The 27,682-nt window shown below is 39.0% G+C and overlaps 1 long non-coding RNA gene across 1 annotated transcript in view; it reads left to right on the forward strand.

Moving 5' to 3' along the window:
- The window catches only part of LOC125914490 (uncharacterized), a 114,734-nt gene that overhangs the window by 67,867 nt on the left and 19,185 nt on the right, over positions 1-27,682 (forward strand). Inside the window, exon 3 of the long non-coding RNA XR_007455322.1 lies at positions 543-609. This is a non-coding gene — a long non-coding RNA (uncharacterized LOC125914490). The remainder of the gene's footprint in view (positions 1-542; positions 610-27,682) is intronic.

Raw genomic sequence — 27,682 nt, forward strand, 5'->3', positions numbered from 1 at the left:
AATTGTTTATAATATATATGTAAATACAAAATTGTAAAATTATATATCTTATGATAACATATTCATGGTGATGGTATTAGCAAAAACAATTCATATTCAAGATCATATATTTGATGAATATATATATTTTTTCATGTTTATTTATGGAGAGACAGGGAGAGCATGAGTGGGGGAGGGGCAGAGGGAGAATCCCAAGCAGGCTTCAATGAAGCTCAGTGCAGAACCCAGGGTGGAACTCGATCTCATGACCATCGACCATCTCATGTGGGGAAAAAATGTGAAACTGGGCAAGTTAAACCAAACAGTCATAAGAAACAAGTAAATTTGAAAAGATTTTCATTCAGCAAATGAGTCACTTATTAAATTATACTTTAGAGAATTGGTCATTAAGTGAAACGGCCCTCTTTTCCTCAGAACACTCCTCCTTTGGTCCTCCAGGGGCTGCCTCCTATCGTTATTAATATCTTAATCAGCTTGCCTCTCATTTCTATTCTTTCAGCCCCTCAAATACTCTATTAACGTTTCTCTCCTTTAAATTACAGGTGTGGTTTCAACGTTAGTAAATGGAGCCTGCTTGATAGAGAAAGGAAGAGCATTCCAGAGGAAGAGGTAAGGACATACTAATGTAAAGAATGACCATGTTGTTTCAAGGTATTGCGAATACCCTGTCACGCTAAAGTGCGAGGTGTTATTGGAGTGACAAGGGTTTTGAGGTAGGCAGAGGTCACATCAAAACAAAACAAAACAAAAAATCTTGTCGGTCATTCTAAGGACTTGGAAGCTTAGCCTATAGGCAATGAGGGTTAATTTGGAATTTTAAATCAGGAGACGTACAGCCTGGATTTTAATTTGACAAAGCTCATAATGATAGCATAGAATAGGTCACAAGGGATAAGGTTTAAAGAGGATAAAGTTAAAAGTTGATTGGGACTCCCAGATTGGACAGAATGGCACGGAATTATTTCTTCCTGTTCCTTCCTAAATTCAGTTATAAACTATGATAAATAAGGCAAGAGGCAACTAAAAGGAAACTCTGAAATGTGGTAAGAGATAGGCGAACGGGTTTGGGATAACCAAGACCCTTGGTATCTACACTACTGCATTTCTAAAAGTATGACTTCATGTGTCAAATTACAAATATAGTGTAGTGTTTATCTCTGACCTAGAGGGTATTATGCTAAGTGAAATAAGTCAGACTGACAAAGACAAGTACCATATGATTTCACTCTTGTGGAATTCTAAAAAACAAAATGAATGAATAAACAAACAAAAAAAGCAGAATCAGACCTATACATGCAGAGAACAAAGTGATGGCTGCCAGAGGAAAGGGGGGCAAATTGGGTAAAGGGGAATGGAAGATATTGGTCTCCAGCTGTGGAATCAATAAACCACGGGAATAAAAGGCACAGCATAGGGAATAGAGTCAATAATACTGTAATAGTGTTGAATGGTGACAGATGGTAGCTGCTCTTGTGGTGAGCACAGCATAACGTACGGAGAAGTTGAGCCACTATACTGTCCACCTAAAAATAATGCAACGTTGTCTGTCAACTATACTCCAGTTGGAAAAAGGAAAAAAAAAGGAATACTAAAAACTAAGATGATGCCCAGAAAAGACTAACAGTGAAGAAGGAATGTAGCATTGTGTCCTTTGGTTAAGAACGGAAGATATAAAGGGACAGTTAATCATAGCCGTCTTCTAATCTTGGATGCTCTGCCATACAAACAAGATTTTAGAGCGTCTTCTATGGTCTGAAAAGGAAAAGTCCTAGAGGAACAAGAACAGGCTCTAAGAAAACAGGGCTCTGTAAGGAAGAACTTTGGTACAATGAAAAATGTCAAAGATGCAAGTTTCTTTTGTAGAAGAGAATTGATTTCCAATCAATAAATGGGTTCTCCAGAGGACAGATGACCACCATCCAGTAGTGTTCTAAGGATGGGTTCATGTATCGCCACGATCAGCAGACAGCAAAGAGAAAAATCTCAGAGAGATAAGACAATTTTCAGGGAATATCCCACATTCTTTTTTTTTTAATGTTTATTTATTTTTGAGAGAGAGAGTGGGGGAGGGGCAGAGAGCGAGGGAGACACAGAATCCAAAGCAGGCTTCAGGCTCCAAACTGTCAGCACAGAGCCTGATGTGGGGCTCGAACCCACAAACCGTGAGATCATGACCGGAGCTGAAGCCGGACTCCCAACCAACTGAGCCCCAGGAATATCCCACATTCTTAATCGCTGTTTTGCCTTGGATCTGAATCCTGGCTTTGCTCTTCACTGCATATCCATTTATGTACAATATATGTTAGAACAACACCTGCCACATGAGAAATACTTATTAAATAATAGCAGTGATGGTGATGATGATATTATATGTTAGAGCATATATTTTATGTGTTAACATAACATTTACATACTAATGATCATGATGATAATTGTGATGCCAGATTTTCACTGCAGTGTTGACGCAAAAATCACAAGACAGAAATTACAAATCAAAAATTAGGAGGATACTCAGAACCACTTGTTTATTTTTCTTAAAAACTATGTAAGATTTGGTCTACAACTGCATTCACTTCTCCTCAGTTTCATCTCATGTGCACAGACTGTAAAGTAGCATTATACTTCTGGGTTCTCTATTCTTGAGTTAACTCAACGGAATGGCAATGGAAAACATGAATTTCACTATCCATTAAACTATCTCAAGTAATAAGTATATTATATATAGACCTAGCTAACCAAATTTTTGCCAAATGATTTGATTTGGAAAATTATAGTCACCACTTTTGTTAATGAGTATAGGATTTATAACATAGAATTCTTTCAAATTAAATTTATAAGCTTTCTCAGTCTTAATAGAATAATAATAAAGAATAATAAAATGAAAAATTCCAATTTCAGGTGTACCTGTTTTATGCTCTCCTTTCATTTTAAGATGCCAATTTAATCTATTTCTTTTCTGGTTCTAGCCACACCCTGCCATTCCCCGCATCCTGCCTGTGGCTCAGCTCTGTGCTCTAGTGCACAGCTTACTGAGATGTAGATCAAGCATCTCATTTAAAATAAAACTCAATTAAATCAGACAAAAATAACAAAATATATATATATATGGGTTATGGGCACAAAATAACAAAAAAATATGCTGTGCAAGGGCAATTAGGGAAAAGTTCACAATTTTCTCTAACAAGGGAAGCCAGTATGCACTGGGTATGATGTCCTAGCAAATGGAATTTTAAAAAGAAATACTACAATTAATGCTATCCATGAAAGTCAAAAAATATATGATGACTAACTTTCCAGGTTTTAATAATTAAGCTTGAAATCAAGTGGACTCATAAAGAATATTTTTTTTTAATTTTTTTTAACGTTTATTTATTTTTGAGACAGAGAGAGACAGAGCATGAATGGGGGAGGGTCAGAGAGAGAGGGAGACACAGAATCGGAAGCAGGCTCCAGGCTCTGAGCTGTCAGCACAGAGCCCGACGCGGGGCTCGAACTCACGGTCCGTGAGATCATGACCTGAGCCGAAGTCGGACGCTTAACCGACCAAGCCACCCAGGCGCCCCAAGAATAATTTTTTTAAAAGCACACATAGGGTTTAAAGACATACGTGTATCTGTAATCTGTATTTATGTAAGTGTTTATTGCACACTTACTAAATGCTAGTGCTGTGCCAGGTGTGGTGATTCAACAATGGAAGGACTTGGCCGTTGCTCTCAGGAAGTCCACAGTCTATATGAGGGAGACCGGCATATATAGAGAGAAGAACAATACATTGTAAAAATCAAGGCTGGGACCAAAGAGGCTAGTGAAGCACTCAGCTCAGGCATAAAATTTAAGGCGGGGGTCGGGGCGGGGGGTGCCAAAAAAAAATTCTTAGTAATCCAAATAAATCAAGTTTTGCAGTGATATTTTAAAAAATCAAAATTGATGCAAAAATTTAATGATGAAGAAACTATCAAAATTTTAAACAAAGAAAGATCACTAGTACTGATTTTTCCTTTTGCCTTAAGCTTCAATACTGCTCAGCGTGACACTGGTCAGAAGTACAATGCTGGGGCAGGCACAGGGCCACAGGGGTTCTGGAGAGGGCACACCTAAAACTCCTCATAGTGGGAGTAAGGTAGGATCCACGAACGTGTTCCTAGGGAAATATGAGAGCCGTCTTAATGACAAGCCTGAGTTTGCTTGGTAAAGACGTGAAGTGGGCAGGTATTATAATGTAGAACAGCATTCAACATAGGTGTCTATAAAAACACAGCAGTTTTTAAAACATACTTTTAATACGATGTCTCCAAAAGAAATTATTTACACAGGAAAAAAATTAGACAAGTTCTGTAACATACCAGTAAGACATATGAGCAAAGATGACTATATAAAAATATAGAAGTATTAGTTCATCCCAGAAAACACTTACGAATTGTCATCTAGAACTTATAACTTTGTGATTCAAGCCCACGTTAATTATAAGAATAAAATTCTAGATGCATACTTTACAATAGAATAACTGGAAGACCTCAGCAACATAGTTGTGTGAGAACTTTATGAATCTTACTTTCTGCATGGCTTGCTTCCATATATGTCTGTCCCTTTTTAATGTGGGTAATTGTGTTTTCCTCCATTTGTAGCCTCTTTGTTCCAACACACCCCAAGCATCTGATTTCTATATCTATGGAAATGTGTAACTCAGTCTGGAGTTAAACACCTAGGCAATTTTTGGACTTGTAAATGTAAAATCAATTGTCTTCAGACTGATGTGACCTGATGGTCATTGGCTATGATGTTGGAAAACAGAAAGAAAGATTTAGCAGGACACATAGATTTTACCATTTTCTTCAGGGCATAAAATAGTGTGATTTATAGCACATTCTGAATTGCTCTTTTATTTAATTGTTGTTAATTGCACTTTTAAAATACTTGTATTGTTTATCAATAAAATAATTTTATAATTCCAGGCCGTAAGAATCTCAAAGTGCTGAAGTCATTCACAGCAAGAGAGCCTTTTCCACCCTTGACTTCCTAGTGTCTAATTAACAGCTAGAATGTTAAGTCATTGTGGGGTCTTGTTCTGCCTTCGTGTATTTTCTGTTTGGAAGGTAAAGCACAGAAGACCTTGCTGAGTGACAATAAAGGAACAATTCAGCTGCGTACAGAATCCAGAAACGATTTGCATTTCATTAAAGGAGTAAAGTTACACATGGATCTTTAGGAAAAGGAACAATCCATAAATCAGTGGGCTTGAGGAGGATACGCAGCTCTAAGAAAAGGGAGAACTATCCAGGCTGTGCCAGAAGGATATAGCTCATTTCCACTTCCACTTATTTTAATCTAGTGTGTGACAATTGGGTTTTACTAATCTTTAACGTATAGACTGATTTTCATGCCCTCCAACATCAACTGGAATGTGCACCTTATTTTCAAGGAAAATCATGAGTTCCCCAAGTCAGAGATATAAGCAACAGTGCCCTCCTCTGTTTTCCATATACTGCAAAGGATTAAAATGTATTTGTTGCCAGTTTAGTAGATTGATGGATTATATTACCTAGTTTTAACTAAAACCAATTCTCAGGAAATGAAGAAGTGGCTTTCAATAAATTCTTGAAAAGAAAATAAGAATTTAAAATCATAGTGATGTGATTCCTCAGAGATTTTATTTTTACTTCTAGTGTAAGCTCTTCATCAGCCACATTACTAGGTAGAAATAATAGTGAACTAGTCGGATTCGATGCAATTGGACAAAAATTCAAAACATTTAGAATGTTATTTCCTATACATTTTATATTCACTATTAATAATGGCAAACTTGTCCTAAGAATTTATTTTCTGTTTTATATCATGCCACTGTGATGTATCTTTTTCAAAGATGGCCATTATGCATCATATATCAAATAAACTGAACTTCAAACTAGATTTTTGAATTTCTGAATCTCAAATATTTAAGTCAGGGTTTTTTAAGATAAATATTTGATCACATGGCTTTCACTAGAATAGAATGAAATTTTAGTCAGGTAAAAAAATTGTATCATAAAAAATTTAAGTATACTTAATACTTTATTCATTCAATCCCTTATTAATATCTATTTCTGTATGCTTTATGATATGTGTATTATATTAGTAAAACAATGTTGGTATATAAGTAGCTAGTATATAATGGGGTGAATAAAAACTCCAAAAAACGGGGGCACCTGGGTGGCTCAGTCATTTGAGTGCCCGACTTTGGCTCAGGTCATGTTCTCACTGCTTGTAGGTTCAAGTGCCATGTCGGACTCTGTGCTGACAGCTCAGAGCCTGGAGCCTGCTTCAGATTCTGTGTCTCGCTCTCTCTCTCTGCTCCTCCCCTACTCATGCTCTGTTTCTCCTTCTCTCTCTCAAAGATAAATTAACATAAAAGAAATTTTTTTTAATTCCTAAAAACATATATTGGTACAGGATTGATCAAAAAAATCTGAAGAAACAACTGCCCTAAACATTCAGGTCAGGCCTCTTTAGAAGGGTGGAAAGACACGACAGGACAAAACCTGTTTTATTGCAACATCTAAACGGGTTCTTAAAAGATCTGTGGCTCAGTTGGTTCTAGGATAAGACAGGAACCAGAATTATTGGAAGACCCTATCCCGTAGATGAAGTTCGTGTTGTTGAGATCAGAGATAAGACATGGGCAGCCAAGATCAGAACAAAGAAAACTGTAGTCATTACTGCTGAGAAGTTCCAGGAACCTTTACCAGTATGCATGTTTGGGGTTTTGTTTCACCTTCTGTCTTTAGGTATATTTTTGGCTGTTGTCTTCAATAGGGACATTCCAAACAAGATAATAAGGATGATTCTAAGTAGACAGATTTCTTTAAACTTGGCTTACGGAGACATTTATCTTTGGGGCCCATGCTGTTAAACAGTATAGTGATCGCTAACACAACTATCAACTCTTTCATTGTAAAATAGGCATTAAATGACTAATACTGACTTTAGCATTCAGCACCTGTGCCTTAGGTAAAGGTCACTATCTCCCTGGTACCGTAGATAGTAAAACCATAGATATAGTGTCTGAGTTTTTTGTTTGTTTTATGTAAAATCAATACTGTGACTAAGGAGACGGCTTTGTTTTGATTTTTTAAATTTGAATATTGCATTAAAGTGATAGTTTTCAACCCTGAGCCATTTTCCCTCCCCCAACCCCATCCCTGGAAACATTTGGCAATGTCTAGAGATATCTGGTTACCCCAGCTCGGGGACTGGAGATGGTACTAGCTTCAAACGGATAGAGACCAGGGATACTGCTGACCATCCTACAATGAATTTTCAGGACAACACCCTCCCCCAACAAAGAATTAACTGGCCTCTAATAGCAATAGTGCTGTGCTGAGAAACCCTGCCTTAAAGGGATCATCCTGTTTATCCATACTTACTTCTGGAGTTCAGGAAAAAAAGCTTTTGATCTAGTTATTCAATTGCAAAAAATATTTTTAAAATAGCCTTTTCAGTTACTTATTAGATTCCTTTTCCTTTTCTCTCTCTTCTACAGCATCTCTGTTCATAGGAAAACCTTGTGTACAAAGGCATTTTTAATCCTAATTTTATGACCATTTAATTGCTATCATATTTATTCCGGTTAAGTAATTTCTCATCTTCTATTTACTTTAACTGTAGCACCTGCACCATTGCTGCTACTTTTCCTTTAACCTACTTTGCTTGTTAATATGAGTAAACATGAAACCTCATGGGCACCCATTTAAGAGGAAGTGTTTTGTGATACACGTTGTCGCTTTTTCTCCACGTGAATAAATAAATTTCCAAGCAAGCGACTGAGCTATTGGTCTTCTCCATCGCATTTTTCTCTCCTGCAGTTTCTTTCTCTGCTGAAAAGTGGCCATGCCTTAACTTATTTGATTAGTTTTAATTTTTTTTCCTCACACCATTAACTTCCCATCCACCTGCCTTTGTGAGGCCCCAGCTACTTCAATGGCCTGTCTTGCTTTTCTTCACTGCTCCTAACAGTCAACTTTCCACACGGAAATCCATTCTCTAATTCATATTAACAATTTGACAAAAAAAAAAAAAAAGCGTTACTTGCATTGTTCCAAACTTCATCTGTAATAGGAAATTTTCACTGGAGAAGAAAGCGTATTGACAAAGGCTACCTTCCATGTAGAAAGAATCAATTTAACAGGATAATAAGGTGGTACTAAGAAAAGCATAATGGAAATAACACAAAAAATTGGATTTGGGGCAGATAAAATTTCTCAACTCATAAAAAATGGAACTAATATTCTATAACCTCAGATGATAGTACAGAACCGTATTTGTTTTTCAAATAATCTTAGAACTCATAGGCAAGTATATAAACACCAGATATTAAATGAAAATAGCTCTAAAATGTGAAGCGCCCTTGAAACATAACTACTGATGAGATATATGAAGTACTTATGAGACAAAGAATCAGGAGAAATTCATGAATAATTTAGGACAATAAATGATGTCAATGTAGAGAATGTATTTTTGAAGAATGCCATCCCTAAGACATACACACAAACATGAACAGTATAGCTGAGAAGAAAATAAAGCAGAAAAAAATTACAGTAAAGGTACAGAAGGCACACAGAGTTTTTTAATGAGATGATAAAATATATTAACAAAAACAAAAGACTCTCAGAAAGTACTCACTAGTAGTTAATCCTTTAGGCTAATCACAAAATGAAAACCATCAAAATCTCTACACATTAAAGTAGAAATCAAAGTAAATATCACAGGTATTTGAATTTATTTCTAGGGTACTTTAAGTAATTAGTTATACAATAATTTGTTTAATATTTGTTTTATGAGAAACTATGAAAGATGGGAACTTGCCCATGTTGTTCAGGGATTCAGCCCAGGATCTAGCATGGAGCTAGGTATGTGGAAAATTAACTGTTACGGCTATCCAAAAGCTCGTGGAGGCTTCTGGAAGGAGCTGGACCTTACCTAAGGGATACAACATAGCCATGCAGTGAATAGAGTAGATACTTCAAAGTGGAGGAAATAGCATAGCCAAAAGAGAAATCATGGTAAAAATGTAGTGATGGTAAAAAATTCCATTGGTTTAAGGCATGTGAAGAGGAATAACAGGAAATAAGATTGTACAGGTATTCCAACGTAGTAGGACATAATTTCTTAAAAGATACGGAGAGAAGGAAAGTCAACTGAAATCTATGCCCCGGTCAATGTTGTAAAGTCTGTTATGCCTCTTATAATATGTAATGAAACTGTAAGAACTGATTTTTTTTTTCCTTTCTGTTAAAAACGGGTACAAAGACCTGGGACCTGATGGTCAAACATCACAGCAAGACAATTTGCTTCTACAAAGGAGTAGGGAAGAGAACATCACAAGGATCCCCAAATAATAACAGGCTGTTTGGTTCCATAGGAAAATTACTCATAATTTTACGAAGAGTCATCTAGATGATGTTACATCAAAGAGCTCTTCCCATCTGCACATATTTATATAACGATGATGTCTCTTTCATTCACAGATGAACCCATTGGAGTCACATTGGTAGGACATATACTTGTACTTCATTTTCATTGGTGTTGAGCTTAGACGAATTCATTCTCACTTTTCTGTCCCTATTTTGTAATTCATTGTCTACTAAAATATGAATGTGCAGTTCTAAAACCAACATTAAGAAACCAATAAATCTCTTATATAAACAAACTACAATATGTCACAAACAAGTGGAGTTTATTCCACGAAAGAAAGTGTTTCCTTCAAAAATCAGTTGATGCAACTTATATCAATTTAAAGTGTGGAGGTATCATATAGTCAATTCTTCAGGTTTCCAAAAAAAAGCATTAGAAATCTCAACATCAATTTGTGATTTTTAAAATATCTACTAACAAACCAGGAATGAATAGGAACTTCCTTACTTTTATAGAGAAAAACTACAACAATTGTCATACTTGGTGGTAGTATATGGAAAACCTTTGAAGTTAGTAATAAGACAAGAGGACTCACTATTATGATTGCTATGAAACATTATACTAAGCTTCTAGCCAGTTCAATAAGAAACTTTTTGAAAGAAAGGAACAAATACGTATAAATTAAAAATAAATAAGAATGCCATAAAACATCATGATTGTATATGAAGAAAATAGGTACAGAGAAATGAAACTACAGAAGACTATCAGAATTTACCAGCACATTCAGGAAGTATGTTGTATACAAGGTTAATAATATACAAAAACAGCCTGTTAAGCACTTTTCACCAAGTTATTGGCATGTGTATGTCCTTTATGAACCGTCTCACCGGGTCTAATGTCTATTTATTAAAAGATTATATTTTATATGAAAATTCTTTTTCACATTTCTTTTTGAGAGAAAGAGCATTAGCGGGGGAGGGGCAGAGAAAGAGGGCGAGACAGAAACCAAAGCAGGCTCCAGGCTCTGAGCTGTCAACATAGAGCCTGATGTGGGGCTCGAACCCACAAACCACGAGATCACAGCCTGAGCCAAAGCCAGATGCCCAACCGACAGAGCTACCCTGGCTCCCCTATATTTTGTATTCTTCTTGTTTGTAGGCAGTTTTTAAGTCTCTTTTGCAAGTAAGTCTGTCAATTATGAAGTGTAATTTGCCAACTATAATTGTTCCCCCGAAATTATGAAAATAGTCTTTTTTCCCTAAAAAAATGTTGAACTTTTCCTTTAGAAGTTTCTTATCTTTTGAGAATTAAGAGATTCTTAGCCAATACATTGGCTACAGGATTCTTAGCCAATAAATTGGCTGCAGAAATAAATTACAGAAATACATCAAGAATAAAGTTAAGCTTCAGCTTCATGGTCCTTTTTTTTTTTTTTTTTTTGAGATTTTAAAATTTATTTTGAGCGAGACAGAGTACGAGTGGGGGGAGAAACAGAGGGGGGGAGGAGAAACAGAGAGGGAGGGAGAGAGAGAATCTCAAGCAGGCTCCACACTGTCAGCAGAGAGCCCAATGCAGGGCTGGAACTCACAAACCATGAGATCACGACCTGAGCCGAAATGAAGACCTGAGCGGAAATCAAGAGTTGGACGCTTAACAGGCTGAGCCACCCAGGCACCCCTTGTGGTTCGTTTTTAACTACAGGGTGCTTCAGTGCAATGCTTTCTGTGGAATCAGAGGAACGTGACATAAGAAGATTTATTATTCCTGTACACCTTCACCTTTCTTAGGTTTTCACCTGCCCCTGTGTTGGTGAAGAGCTAAATAGAAGAAAAAGGACGGGCCAAGTTTTAAGCGAGCTGTATCACCAATGGGATGCATGAGGTTCAATTCATTTTGAATATAACATTCGCCAAAGGAGTTACTAGTTCACATCCCTACAAAAACAGGTCGCAAAATAGTGAAAAATACACTTTGGGATCTGCACATGAAAGACTGAAAGCGACAAAATACAGTACTAGTGTGGGCCTTTAAGTATCTCATTCTCCTGCCTGCCAGAGGATCAGCATCTTTTAAGAAAGGTCTCTTGACGCTTTCATGACGGCAGAAGATAAAATGTTGCTTTCCAAAAGCATGCACATATGTCTTACTGGAAGACAATGTAACTGTAACCTGGGGTTATGTTCCTTCTTTAAAAACCTTTCTTGGCTTCCATCTGTGAAGCTTTTCAAGCTGACAAAGGATTTGGACTTACATCTCTATTCTGTTGTAAAAGAATATCAAGTCCCATTAAATTATTCTTTCCGCATTTAAAAACCACTTGAATATCAGCAGTAAAGCTGTATGTGGATATATCTTAAATATTCAGATCTTTGCTAACAAGATACCCCTGTATGCCGTATTTCCCCTACAAGGTCTTATATCATTCTTAATACAGGTTATTCTCATCTTTTAGACATATTATTTTGGCTGTTTGCCTGCTTTCCCTTTTTGTATTCTTTCTTTTCATTTTTTCATACTTGTTTGTGTCTAAATGTGCTGCTTCAAACCTCTAATAAATTACGTAGAGTAGAAAAAGTGCTTAAGAACAGTTTCAGCTAGTGGCACGTGACTGGCTTAGTTGGTAGAGCACATGACTCTCTACCTCAGGGTCGTGAGTTCAAGCCCCATGCTGGGGCTTAAGACAAAACCAAAACCAAAAACCAGTTTCAGTGGCATTTCCGTCCATATCAGGCAACTACTGTTGTTCTAAAGGCTTCCCCCTCCCCACCCTCTGTCCCCTTCGTAGAAATGACGTTCTGGGTTTCAATGAGCTTCAAATGGAAGTCATTTTTCAGTTTTGACTGTCAAATGAGATTTTTTGTTTGTTTGTTTAAACTGGCAGCAGGACGGTAAGCTTGAAAACTCAATTTTGTCCGGACAGTGGGGATGGTCCTTACCATATCAGAACTCAGCCAGGGGCTCAGCCCTCAGAGGGACAAAAGGCAGCCAAGTTCAAGCCTGCCCCATCATGACTGGAGAAGAGAAAGGGAAAAAAGGGAGAGGCGCAGGGGTGCGAGATGAGTGGACGGAGGGTTTCAGTCTTTTTCAACTGAACCGGCCCAGAATGAGGAGGGATGCTAGAAACCACCCGAATGGTGAAGCATAGGAGACCGCTTCGACGAACGATGATACTTCCAAGTGTGATCATATGTGCTCATTATGAATGCTGGCAGTGGTTGTGTTTAACTCATGATAAAAATAAGCTTGATTAAAAGCGATGTTTCATATAAGGATGTAAGGAATCTTTGGCATTCACTTGTGAGTGTAATACGCTCGGGAGAACTGGGTTGTCCCACAACTACTTTCCATCTCCCTCTCTCTGTCTCACTGTTTCTGTCCCTCTCTCCCTACAGTGTTGATTGTCTCTGCCTTTGCCTCTCCTCGTGAATCTGCTTCATTATTCACACACACTTTCTCTCTCTAATCGGTTTTTCAGTTTGTTTGTGTATATACACGTTGTCCTCAAACCCTGGCCTCAGCCCTCAAGTTTTTCCACACGAGTGCTTTTGTCCAAATTCTCGTACTCTTGAACGGAGTGTTTGATTCGCCCATGTTGGATCATAAGTTCGTAGCTGATCCATGAGACAGTGGCTGCAGGGTACAAAGGTCAAAGAGGGCACAAAAGTTGCCCTATTGCAGTGTCATGGATAAAACAAGATTTTTATGATGGGAATACAAGAGATGAAATTATTTACATTTTTAGAATAAGCTGTTACTATCTGATACCTTATACATAACGTTCTTTTCTTAATTTTTTGCTTTACATTTTCTTCTTCAGTGAACGATACTATTTATTTGAGAAAATAATAAAATAACTTTCTGAACAAAGTCACCTAAGATAAAAAAGAAGCTCCAGAAGGAATTGCACTGTCACTGGTTACAATATTGATATATCAAAGGCCCGTAAGTCAGGAACCAACGGAGGTTGGATACATACAGGTAGCACCTGTTATGAGATCTAGAACAACCATATGAATTTCTATGGTGTTGAAATAGAGATCTATTTGGGGGTTTTGGGTTTTTTTTTATTTTTTATTTTATTTTTGAGAGAGAGAGAGAGAAAGAGAATATGAGTGGGGGAGGGGCAGAGAGAGAGGGGGAGACACAGAATCTGAGGCAGGCTCCAGGCTCTGAGCTGTCAGCACAGGGCCCGACGTGAGACTTGAACTCACGAGCTGTGAGATCATGACCTGAGCCAAAGTCAGACACTTAACCCACTGAGCCACCCAGGCACCCCGACAGAGATCTATTTGCATTCAAAGAGCCAAACTGTCTCTTTAAGCCACTCAATTCTACTATATTGAAAATCCCCTCATACGATTAGAGCTTAAATATACCAAGAATTAAAGAAAGAGATAGCATTTGTATTTTTACCATTGCAGTGGTCTTTACTTTGAAGAGGAATCAGAGACCTTTTCATTTATAACATGATTAAGGGATTTAAACAACAAAGACTGTTTACAGTATTTTGTTCAGTAGCTGAATTCATCATTCCTCTTCCCATGTACATGGAAAAATTGTACTTCCTACACCTTAAAATTAGGTGAACGTGTGAAAGCTTTGGCCAATGACGACGTCAGCAGAAGTGACGGGTGTTGCCTCCAGGTGGAGGCTTACCAGCCAGTGTGCAATGGCCACCAGCAGTGGCTGAGTAGTCAGCCTGGTTTCTGATAAAAACACATAGAACCGAGCTTTCAGACAAGAGGCAGTGTTTGTGGAGCACATCCTTCGTTGTGTTAAACTATTGAGCTTTTATTTATTTACTTTTTAATGTTTATTTTTGAGAGAGACAGAGACAGAATGCGAGCGGGTTAGGGGTAGAGAGAGGGGGAGACACAGAATCGGAAGCAGGCTCCGGGCTCTGAGCTGTCAGCACACTCTCACTTGCATTTGACGGAGATTCAAAGGCAGGGAAGATTGTGAAGATTAAAGATTTCAGGTCTGCCCCGGTTGGATATGTTGGTTGGGAAAGCTGGAGGCAGACTAAACCAGAAGTAGAACATCCTGTGTGATGAGGGGAGTGGGTTTGGCTCTCCCTGGTTATTCCTAGGTCGGAAGCAAAGGTAAAAATTAGGGAAGCTGGCAGTTTCTGAGTAAGTCCCAACCATTTGGGACTGGTTGCTAGAACGGTTATGATTTAGCGTCCTAGACGCATTGCTGCAGATGGTGGGTCCGAGTTCTACTCTTAGATATGCTGTGGTCATTGTATATTTGTACATTCAATCTCTCACATGTGAGGTTTGCATTGTAAATTACCTTGCACCACACTTAGCTATAGTAAAATCAATAAACAATGCCTATTGTATTTATCTTGATGGTTCATGTCATTTTATCCTAAAATGCTCGTTAAAATGCATTCTGCCATTAGGTCACTTTTTGTTTGAACCGACCGTTAGCTGCTCCCAACAATCGCTACCTTTCTACATTGCGGTGTCTTCACAAAATATCTTATTGTAAATTAAAATAAGAATATTCTAAGTAGAAAGAGAAAGTAAGTGAGCTACTTCCTTCTTGGACATCAATTTCTTGTCAGCTGGGGTTTTCGTCTTCCTAGAAATTGCGTACAATGGCTGTTACTTGGAAGTAAAGCAGTTAAATTAAATAAAGCTATTATTAATGAAATCCAGGACCACTTTATGGTAAGTGTACAGGTTAGGACGGAATTAGAGCAAGACTAAGGATCACCGAAAATCTAACTGCAGCGCCTAGATTTTGTTGCCTAAAAAAAAGAAAGAAAGAAAGAAAGAAACTATTTCAACAACTGTGTATTAAATTGTCGGCTCTAAAAGAATATAGGAAGTAAAGGAACGACATGGCAAACATTCATGGACTACCAAATTTAACAAAATACTAATATGACACTGTATTGGCTTCAAAAATGTTCCCAATTAAAACATAAGTCATAGTTCCTGGAATGCACTTGAGAACCCTTCTCAAACGTATTCAGCTTCATTACAGCAGAGACATAATCACTAATCAGAATGTAACCACTAATCAGCATGTACTTTTTTTTTTTTTAAGTTTCCTCCAGTCCTTTATTGTGATTTTTTTTTATTTTTTAATATATGAAATTTACTGTCAAATTGGTTTCCATACAACACCCAGTGCTCATCCCAAAAGGTGCCCTCCTCAATACCCATCACCCACCCTGCCCTCCCTCCCACCCTGCCCTCCCTCCCACCCCCCATCAACCCTCAGTTTGTTCTCAGTTTTTAACAGTCTCTTATGCTTTGGCTCTCTCCCACTCTAACCTCTTTTTTTTTTTTCCTTCCCCTCCCCCATGGGTTTCTGTTAAGTTTCTCAGGATCCACATAAGAGTGAAACCATATGGTATCTGTCTTTCTCTGTATGGCTTATTTCACTTAGCATCACACTCTCCAGTTCCATCCATGTTGCTACAAAAGGCCATATTTCATTTTTTCTCATTGCCACGTAGTACTCCATTGTGTATATAAACCACAATTTCTTTATCCATTCATCAGTTGATGGACATTTAGGCTCTTTCCATAATTTGGCTATTGTTGAGAGTGCCGCTATAAACATTGGGGTACAGGTGCCCCTATGCATCAGTACTCCTGTATCCCTTGGATAAATTCCTAGCAGTGCTATTGCTGGGTCATAGGGTAGGTCTATTTTTAATTTTCTGAGGAACCTCCACACTGCTTTCCAGAGCGGCTGCACCAATTTGCATTCCCACCAACAGTGCAAGAGGGTTCCTGTTTCTCCACATCCTCTCCAGCATCTATAGTCTCCTGATTTCTTCATTTTGGCCACTCTGGCGTGAGGTGGTATCTGAGTGTGGTTTTGATTTGTATTTCCCTGATGAGGAGCGACGTTGAGCATCTTTTCATGTGCCTGTTGGCCATCTGGATGTCTTCTTTAGAGAAGTGTCTATTCATGTTTTCTGCCCATTTCTTCACTGGGTTATTTGTTTTTCGGGTGTGGAGTTTGATGAGCTCTTTATAGATTTTGGATACTAGCCCTTTGTCCGATGTGTCATTTGCAAATATCTTTTCCCATTCCGTTGGTTGCCTTTTAGTTTTGTTGGTTGTTTCCTTTGCTGTGCAGAAGCTTTTTATCTTCATAAGGTCCCAGTAATTCACTTTTGCTTTTAATTCCCTTGCCTTTGGGGATGTGCCGAGTAAGAGATTGCTACGGCTGAGGTCAGAGAGGTCTTTTCCTGCTTTCTCCTCTAAGGTTTTGATGGTTTCCTGTCTCACATTCAGGTCCTTTATCCATTTTGAGTTTATTTTTGTGAATGGTGTGAGAAAGTGGTCTAGTTTCAACCTTCTGCATGTTGCTGTCCAGTTCTCCCAGCACCATTTGTTAAAGAGACTGTCTTTTTTCCATTGGATGTTCTTTCCTGCTTTGTCAAAGATGAGTTGGCCATACGTTTGTGGGTCTAGTTCTGGGGTTTCTATTCTATTCCATTGGTCTATGTGTCTGTTTTTATGCCAATACCATGCTGTCTTGATGATGACAGCTTTGTAGTAGAGGCTAAAGTCTGGGATTGTGATGCCTCCTGCTTTGGTCTTCTTCTTCAAAATTACTTTGGCTATTCGGGGCCTTTTGTGGTTCCATATGAATTTTAGGATTGCTTGTTCTAGTTTCGAGAAGAATGCTGGTGCAATTTTGATTGGGATTGCATTGAATGTGTAGATAGCTTTGGGTAGTATTGACATTTTGACAATATTTATTCTTCCAATCCATGAGCAGGGAATGTCTTTCCATTTCTTTATATCTTCTTCAATTACCTGCATAAGCTTTCTATAGTTTTCAGCATACAGATCTTTTACATCTTTGGTTAGATTTATTCCTAGGTATTTTATGCTTCTTGGTGCAATTGTGAATGGGATCAGTTTCTTCATTTGTCTTTCTGTTGCTTCATTGTTAGTGTATAAGAATGCAACTGATTTCTGCACATTGATTTTGTATCCTGCAACTTTGCTGAATTCATGTATCAGTTCTAGCAGACTTTTGGTGGAGTCTATCGGATTTTCCATGTATAATATCATGTCATCTGCAAAAAGCGAAAGCTTGACTTCATCTTTGCCAATTTTGATGCCTTTGATTTCCTTTTGTTGTCTGATTGCTGATGCTAGAACTTCCAGCACTATATTAAACAACAGCGGTGACAGTGGGCATCCCTGTCGTGTTCCTGATCTCAGGGAAAAAGCTCTCAGTTTTTCCCCGTTGAGGATGATGTTAGCTGTGGGCTTTTCATAAATGGCCTTTATGATCTTTAAGTATGTTCCTTCTATCCTGACTTTCTCAAGGGTTTTTATTAAGAAAGGGTGCTGGATTTTGTCAAAGGCCTTTTCTGCATCGATTGACAGGATCATATGGTTCTTCTCTTTTTTTTTGTTAATGTGATGTATCACGTTGATGGATTTGCGAATGTTGAACCAGCCCTGCATCCCAGGAATGAATCCCACTTGATCATGGTGAATAATTCTTTTTATATGCTGTTGAATTCGATTTGCTAGTATCTTATTAAGAATTTTTGCATCCATATTCATCAGGGATATTGGCCTGTAGTTCTCTTTTTTTACTGGGTCTCTGTCTGGTTTAGGAATCAAAGTAATACTGGCTTCATAGAATGAGTCTGGAAGTTTTCCTTCCCTTTCTATTTCTTGGAATAGCTTGAGAAGGATAGCTTGAACAGACCCATAACCAGCGAAGAAATTGAATCGGTTATCAAAAATCTCCCAACAAATAAGAGTCCAGGACCAGATGGCTTCCCAGGGGAGTTCTACCAGACATTTAAAGCAGAGATAATACCTATCCTTCTCAAGCATGTACTTTTGTACTTTAGTACATCTTTATATATTCAAAATGAGCGTATAGTATTATTTTTTTTAATGTACATGAACCGTGAATGGCAACAAACATTTCATATTCTGAGATCTTATTTAATTTGCATTTTTTCACTCACCCTTAAATTAAATGTTGGTATATGGGAGTACAACTTAATTCGTGTTAGTGGCTCTGTAGTCAAGTAACATTCGAACGTTCTAAAATATATCCGTCTACTCAATTAGTAAACAGTGCTTCAAAATTTTTATGAACAATTCTCCAGTTAACAAGTTGACACTTGTCTGGGCACCCGTGGTGGAGTTTCTGTAGAATGGGCCCTTAGAAATGTCAGAAGGTGGGCTTATGCACACGTGAGCACCACCAGGCATGCCAACGCGCTTTCCAAAGCAGCCACCCCTGTTTCCCTTCATATAGCAGTGATGAGAGACCTTATTACTCTATATCCATCACGACACTTTGTTAAACTTCTTATATGTTGCCAACCTAACGCATAGGTGATGGGATATCACTGTTTCACTTCTAAACTTCACTTTTGTCCTTCTTTACACCTTCTATTTCTTCACTGTGCTTTTCTAATTTCTCATCTGTAATTCGAGAATGTTCATAGTTGCTCATTGGAGCATTTTTATGGATGGCTCCTTTAAAATCCTTGCTTGACAATTTCGACATCCATATGACCTCACTGTTGGCATCTGTTGATTGTACTCAGATGACGTGAGACTTTTCTTGGTTTTCATGTGACAAGTAATTTTGGTCTGTATCCCGGACGTTCTGACTACTGTGTTGCAAGATTCTGGTTCCCATTTAAATCTTCTGTTTGAGCAGCTAGTCAACCTGTTAGATTCAGAAGTCCTGGTGGGCTCTGATTCAAATGTCAGTTTAGTTTCTAAAGCCTCTGCAGCGTTCTTCTGGTTGGCTTCACTGGTGTGTTACTCAGGAGAGGGGACCACATCACAGCGTCCTCAGCACTGGCTGGGGAAGGGGGTTGTCAGAGTCTGCTCACGGGTATCACTGTGGAGGGGTGCCTCCCTGTTACTGCCCGGGCAGGGGGTAGGGTATGAAGGTGAGGATTCCATCCACAGGCTCTGTGAGCAAGGGGCACCCCTCCCCCACCTTGATCAGTCCGGGGGACTGAAAGTCAGAGGTCCACCCACAGGCTCTACCGGGAGGTCTGCCTCCTGGTAACTGGAGCAGAGAGGGGAGAGAAGGTGGAAAACAGTTCTGTTAATCCCGCACTCTTTGGGGTGGAAAAGGAGGACACAACTTTTTTCATGGTGCTTGTCTCAAGAGCAGAAAGAACAAAGGAAGGTAACCTAACAGGGCTACCCTCTCCCAGCCCTTTGCCTAGAGAGAGCCAGCTCTTCTTGAGGCTTTCTTAGGTCTGTGCGAGCTGGCGTTTCCAAGCTGTGAGCTTCTCTAGCACTTGGGCTGGGATATATACCCGGCAAGGAAAAAGCCCACAGAACTCATCACTGGATGGAGACTCAAGTTCTGAGCTCACTTGCCAATCTGCCTTGTTTTCTCCACTTCTCAGAGTTTTCTGGTAGATCATTTAATGGGTTTTTGTCCCAGGACTTTTGTTGTAATTAGCAGAAGTAAAATGAAATGTCTTTCCTCCATGTTTTCTTGCTCATCATTCCCTTTCCACGTGCTATTTCAACACATAAATTTATCTGTCTTGTCTCTGCAATAAAAGCACACTTTTTTCTACCTAGGATCTCTGTATCAATCTTCTCCAATTTCTTGAGACAATTACAATTCAAAGCAAGAGTTGGTAACGGTTCTAAATCAAAAAGCTTTGGGGAAGCTCTGTTGCTTTACCCACCATTCTGATCTTATCTCTTAAATGTCTTAAATTAGAACACAGAAGTTTTTTTGATCCTAGTCTCTCAAACCAAATAGCCATTGAAATGACAAAGTGCATACTTGTGGCAAAGGACCTCCTGCTGAAATATTATTTAGCATGCCATTCCTTACACCCCAAGAGCCAAGTATCAATGTATTCAGGTCATACTTACAATCTGAGCTGTTATTCACTTTACAGTAAATTGAAAGATAGTGATACTGTTTTGTCACTGGTTGATGGATAATCCTATTGTTGTAAATAAAAGAGAAAACTGAAAAAAAATGATACGTGTGAACATTTTGTTGTAGAATATTGAACATTTCTCCCTAAATCGTATCTGCATTCTCTGTAGCCATTGAGTCAATGCTACACAAAGCTGCTCTTTCATTTTTCTGGAAACCAAGAGATACAAATTCTTTGCTCTCCAGGAAATTACACTTTTAAGTGTGTGATAAGTTTTATTTTAGTTTCTGGACTGAATGTCATTTAAATATTTTTGATACTGAATAGATGGATGATGATAATATCTTGGGATATTATCTATAAAATGATAAGAAATATTGGGGCATTAAAGATGAATTCTCTTATGATTCATTTCTGGCTGTAATAAAGAGAAATTAAGGGAATCCAAATGATATGTATATAGAATCTTGAATTTTGATTGCCTTATAAAAGGCAAATGACTAGCTTCGGGTATATCAAGATTTTGCTATGAGTTTAGATTCCAACAAGCCACACAAATGTGCATTAACTTGTTTTCTTCCAGTAGTTTTTGCTTCTGAATGTTCACTTTCACGTGGCTTTATAATAGAGCTTGCGTGGGACAAGGAGCTGGGAAACAGATGAAAACATTTGTCTGTAATTTCTAGAATCTTCTAGAACCTCTAGAATTCAGGATGGTCTGTCTAATGTTATACCAGCAAGCTTGTGTAAGTGTACAACATAAGACCTGATGCAAACCTCTTTCAAAGGCTTTATACTGCACACATGAATAGAGACATTTAAAACCATATACACATCCTAAGAACAGCATAGGAACTTGAAGCGGTAGGTTCTAATTCCATCTATGTGTTTTTTGTCTCCAGTAAATACACTTTGTAGCAAATGGACTTTGGAAGGCTAGGAGTCATTGATTTCGGTAGGGTTACCACATGTATGTTGCAGACTGTGTCCTACACAAGACTGCCCAGTCAAGGAGACAGATAGTGCTGAATTCCAGCCATGCTTTATACTCTAAATTGAGAGATTTGTGGGGCTGAGTCTACCTGAAGGAGAGATCTATTTCTAACTCCCCCCAAGGCTTGAGAGAGACTAATAATGACTCTGGATTTAGGGCCTAGCCCAGAAAAATCCCATTTGCTAGGTTATAATACACATCTGTATCTTCACTATTATAGTGCTCCTCAGCCACATGTACATTTGCATGTGTAAGTCCACACACAGCTTTAATTTGAGATGTTGAGATTTTTTTTGCAGAACTTCTGAAACCCTTTGCAATAATTATTTAAGTTCTCCTATCAAATATTCAGCATGAGAAAATCCATTCTTACCTCTAGATGATCAAACGGATGTTTGCTTTCCAGCTGAAGCTATAATTGCCACCCATATGTTAGTTGCAATTAGGTTAGACTTTTAATTAAAAATAGAATAAAACCCAGGGCGCCTGGGTGGCTCAGTCAGTTAAGCATCCAACTTTGGCTCAGGTCATGATCTCGTAGTTTGGGGATTCAAGCCCTGCATAGGACTCTGTGCTGACAGCTCGGAGCCTGGAACCTGCTTCGGAGTCTCCCTTTCTCTCTACCCCTCCCCTGCTCGTGCTCTGTCTCTCTCTCTCTCTCTCTCTCTCAAAAATAAACATTAAAAAATTAAAATTTAAAAATTAAAAAAAACATTAAAAATAGAATAAAACCCAATTTCTTTTGTGTGAAAGTACTGGAAAGAACATTGCCCTGAAAGTTAGGAATTATGGGTCAGTGCTGATTTTGGTGTCTTGGGACATTGGTCCAATAGCTTAGTTAGCTGGACATCAAGTCGTTGTTGCTGTTCTAAATCTGTATATGGGAAAATTTTACTGAAAAATAAGAGTTTAGAGGCAGAATTGAGAACTGGAACTAATTTCTTTCTCCTTTCTCTCTCTCTCTCTCTCTCTCTCTGTCCCTTCCTTTTCTTTCTTTTTCTTTCTTTCTCTCTTTCTCTCTTTCTTCTTTCTTTCTTCTTTCTCTTTCTGTCCCTGTGCTAAGCAATTCTGACTTTCTTGTTCCAAGGCTAAGTGACTCTGGGACACAGCATTCTCTTCTGACTTTGTGCTAAATAGTACTGGGGTGAGGCAAAACAACTTAAATACATTCCCCCGGAAAATATCTATTCTTGCCAGACAGTAAACCAACCTTGTCAAGACTAACAGCTTATTCCACAATACACACTTCTGTGCCTAAAGTACAAAGCCTTGAAGTCATGAACTCCACCCAAACCAACCAGCTCTCTGCCTTGCAAGATACACCTTGAAATCACTTAGCCTGGACCTCGAACCCTGTAAATATCCTCTCTTGTTGATCTCCTTTCTGAGAGATTTCTATGACTGTCAAGGTCCTGTGCTTTCCTAAGGAAGTAAGCCTGATAGCTTCACTTTTAGGTTAGCTTTGGTTAGCTTTGCTAGTTCAACAGGTTTTTCTGGTGATTTGGGGAGGGAGTTGTTGGTAGATTATTGACAGATCATACCTTGAGAACTAATAATAGACCATCAGTCCTTCTAACACTCAATTAAGACCTTTGCAATATCATGGCTTAATTCAGTTGATTTTTTTTTCTCCTTTAGGCCTCTGTGTAAGACACAACATAAAATATTCACATACTCATACCAGAGTGCTTCTTAATGGAAGTATTGGCTGCTTCTAGGCTCTGCATACTATTTTTAAAATAAATGATTCATACTAAAAATATTCCCTCTTATATCATAATATTCTCTAGAATTATATCTAAACACGAATTTGGAGACATGTCAGTAATTTAATGTTTATTTGCTTATTTTGAGAGGAAGAGAGCAAGGCAGGGGAGGGGCAGAGAAGGAAAGAGAGAATCCTAAGCAGGCTTCACGCTGTCAGCGCAGAGCCCGATGTGGAGCTCGATGTCACGCACTATGAGATCATGACCTGAGCCAAAATCAAGAGTCAGACACTCAATCGACTGAGCCATCCAGGTGCCCCGACATGTCAGTAATTTAAAATATGGTTAGAAAAGGACTCATCATCATTATTACGAAGAGTTTTAGAAGTCGGTTTCCACGTGAATACTGATTTCACAAAACTTTCGTGTCGGCCTGAGTTGCTTTAACTGTGTCTTTTCTCCTAAATTAGGATGCAAATTAGGTTTCCCATCTCTCTTACACAGATTAAAGATCTAATTGTTAAATTTCACCCAATAGACTTAATGATGTTATTTGTTCCTGAGAAAAGAAAAAAAAACAGACAGGAAGACAGCATCACAGGAGGGAGAGCAGTGATTACCATGGTGACTTTTTGCCCATGGAAAGGCAGAAATAAAGTGGATGTAAGGGCAGGAAGTGCAAGACCACTGCCTTCTCAACTCCTCTATTGCTATAGTATCACATGCCAGGGGTCTAACGTGAGCGGCTTAGGTTGGCCAATTGTGTCGGATTGAGTGTGAGAAGTGGAAACCAGAGCTGGTGTTAGAACTCAAGAAGAAGTCAGATTTAACTCCCAACTGGTTAGGAACCCAACGGCTACTTGTGTGGAGCAGAGGAAAGTAGGAACGCCTTCTACAACCTCTTCCTGCTGGGGTGCTGTCTGTTCAGGGAGAAGCCACATGAAGAAATGAACTAGAGAAATGTTTCGAGGGAAGAGGCATAATTGTTTGATAGCTCAAGGGATGCTATACAGATCTCTGAAGAGTAGCGCTGAGGGATGACTGAGTTATAGTATTTTGTGATATAAAAATGCCAAGTCTGCTGTTGATGTGCAGTTGGGAGACGTGGCTATTTTAAGAGACACAAATATTTTGTCCTCGGGGAGGTCAGAAGAAATGATGCCGTATTGTTTTCATCTGGGAGGCTGGCACCCAGGCCATGTGAGATACAGGAGAAGCTCTAAGCCAGGACAACTTCTACCGTGATTTCCTTCGAACACTAAAGGATACAGCTTTAGTGACACAGTGATTAGTTGCAGAGGGATATGATTTGCCATACTCTTTTGGACTGGCGAAATCTGTGCCTCCAATTTTAGTAAGAGTTTATGAAACATTGGATTATTTTTATTATAGGAGGGAAGAGAGGAAAATGAAATGATTTAATTTTTCATTCAAATGAGGGCCAAGAGAAGTCTGAAGAAAGCTGTTTTCCCAAATTGATGAGGTGATTCATAATTTATTATTGTTCCTGCTACATATGGTCAATTAATCTTGATTATTTACACTCTTATAAAAAAAAATGATGTTACCCCAAATAGCTCGGCTGCAAGTCAAAAAGAGTCTGGCTTCCGGGCTGCCAAGAAAACCAAAGGTAAGGTCATGAAAGCTTGTGTTCACTTGCCTTGATATTACACTATTCCTCTGTGTAAAAAATGATCATATTTAATTTATCAACACAGTGGGATACAAAATATGACCCCTGCATTTGCAAATGGTTTCTGGGGGCACCTGGGTGGCTCAGTCAGTTAAGCATCCGACTTCGCTCAGGTCATGATCTTACAGGTCGTGAGTTCAGGCCCCATGTCAAGCTCTGTGCTGACAGCTCAGAGCCTGGAGCCTGCTCCGGATTCTGTGTCTCCCTCTCTCTGCCCCTTCCCCAGCTTGCACTCTGTCTGTCTCTCTCTCTCTCTCAAAAATAAATAAACATTAAAAAAAATCTTTAAAGCCAAAAAGAAACTCCCTTTGACTACTTTTATTAGCAAGTTATTTCCTTGCTTATCGATGTCAGATTAGAGAATTCAACCAGCTTAAATGTGTACATCTCACTGTTATTACTCGTACATATTTTTAAATGGCCCATACATCTATCCATGACACTACGAGAATATGTCTATATGGCTGAGCAGCAAACTGTTGGCATGAAAATCCCAGTGGCTCAAAAGGACATAGCTTTGGAAACTGAAGTGGTTTTGCAAAAAAAAAAAAAAAAAAAAAGGCCTGGATGAAGCATTCTGGTCTTCACTCTACTGGTAACTCACCATGTGACCTTGGGCTTCCCTTTCCTATTTTAAAAAACTAATTAGATCCTACTTAGATCAGTTTTACGCCTCCTTTCAGCTCAATTTGTACAATTCCATCTGCAAACATACACGTTGACTAGCAGTACTAGGTGAGGGAGTAGGGACGCCCCTCCAGATGGGGTGACTTTCCTCCCTAGCTTTGGAGATTTGTTACCTTCCTGCTAGGCCCGGTGGGAGTAGTTGTCCTTCCAGGACAAAGTGGTCTCAAAGTACAATTTATCACTATGAACCGGCAATGAAAAGGGGGACATGCAGACGCCCCCCTGAAGCGCCTGCCGCTCGCCACCGCCCTGTGGTGCAGCTGTCTCTGGACCCCAGCCAGGGCTTTGGCATCAAGTGGATCCCACCTGCTCCCGCGCCAGTGGCGCCCCCACCTGCTCCAGCAGCGGCTCCCGGAAATGCGAGGTGCACATGCGCTTCCTGCAAGAAGAGCGGCTCCTGCTGCCCCACGGGCTGGGCCAAGTGCGCCCGGGGCTGCATCTGCAAAGAGGGCATGAGACAAGTGCAGCTGCCGTGCCCGAAGTCTAGGAGAGCCTGTTGCCAGTCTAAATAGAGCAACCTGTACAAACCTGCAGGTTTTTTGTGAGGCTTGGCTTTGCTTTTTTTTCTTTCTTTCTTTCTTTCTTTCTTTCTTTCTTTCTTTCTTTCTTATTTTGGTGCAACCCTGACCTGTTTGCTGTGTTCCTTTTTTTTCCTATAAAATACATGAATTATAATACAGGTTGTCGACTTAAAAAAAAATAGGACATGTATTTAAATATATACAGTCGATCCTCATTATTCATAGATTCTGTATTTGCAACTGTGTCGACTCGCTAAAGTGTATTCATAACCCCAGAATCAATATGGTGCCTTGGCAATCGTTCATGGATATGAGCAGAGCAGTGGAAAACCTGAGTATCCTGCTGTGGGTCAAACAAGGTGATTCTCTGCCTTCTTTATCCAGCTCTAACCCTAAAAACAAGGGTCCTACTAATTATCTGTCGAGTTCCATGCTTTTCTAATTTTGGGGTTTTGTTGGCAATTTTGCTTTAAATTTAAAATTTTTAAATGGCTCCCAAGCATAGTACCGGAGTGCTGAGCGAGTGTCCTAAGTTCAAGAAGGCTATAATGTGCCTTATGGAAAAAATACATGTGTTCGATAAACTTTGTTCAGGCATGAGTAAATTAATTTTTCTTGGTGACATTATGGAACATAACTGCCATGGATAACAAGGATCGATTATATAAAAAAAGAGGTTACCTGCACCAAAGCACTTCTGTGTGTATGTGTATTTCTCTGAAGGAGGACCCTAAGTTATTGAGGCCTTCCCCCCAGGTATTTGGGCCAGCATGAATGTATATAATGGAAGTCATCAAGAAATTTCATGTACAGGACATATGTCATGACGTCCAAACATGATTTGATGTCTATCCTCTGCCTGATTCTGAATTAATATCATTATGTACTTTCAACATATGGAATATGTAACATAAGCTGACTTTAAATGGCACGCTATGCAATCATAGGTAATGGCCTTCATAATGCATGGATATAAGCTAAATGGCATTAAAAAGTGTAATGGGGAGCACGTTAATCGATACTGAATAATGTATAGCTGACAATCTAGAAACAGTTTTCTTGATTTTTCATTATGAAAACATCTTCCATGAGAGCAGCAGAAGAGTATGCACACCTGTTTACGTCCTTGACATCTATTATATCAGCGATCCAGGATGAGATACGGCATCTGATTGCCTAATGAGTTGTCGCCTAAGATTCGAAAAGCTGAAGAAAGTTTGTGCAATTATGAAAGTTGTTATCTGAGTCCTGAATATCACAAAGCTTCACTAACCACGCAGAGTTTGGGATCAGGATTGGGAATTTGTAATCCAAGCATCTTTCTGCATGTTCTCTATCCTACAGGTAACGTAGGTGTCTACCATAGTGGATAATTTGAGCAGGAACCCAGCCTGGAGAGTGTAGGAAGTAGCTGTTGGGCTAGAATGTGTTACTAGAACGCTTTGAGATTCTGTTAATTTTCCAGCCTGCGTGCTCCTGTGACCACTGATTCATGGATAAGAGACAATTTAAGAGGAATGAGGAAAACAGGAGAAAGTGCCAACGAAGACTGAGGAAGCCCGAGGGGTGTGGAAGCCCCAGGCCCAAGTGTTAGTTTACACCCCTGATTCATCCAGTAAATTCAGGCAGCCCCCTCCCAGGATTTTTCCATGGAAAGCACAGTGGAAATAACCATTCTTTGTTTCATTTTACCACCACACCAACTGGTTATTAATGAAGTCTCAAAAGCTCATATGCACAATGCAGAACTGAGCAATGTATCCCCCTTGCCATGCACACTGGATACTAACAGCCTGGGCACAGGTCCTT

The sequence above is a fragment of the Panthera uncia genome (assembly GCF_023721935.1).
Source record: "Panthera uncia isolate 11264 chromosome D3 unlocalized genomic scaffold, Puncia_PCG_1.0 HiC_scaffold_8, whole genome shotgun sequence".
Taxonomy (NCBI): Eukaryota; Metazoa; Chordata; class Mammalia; order Carnivora; family Felidae; genus Panthera; species Panthera uncia.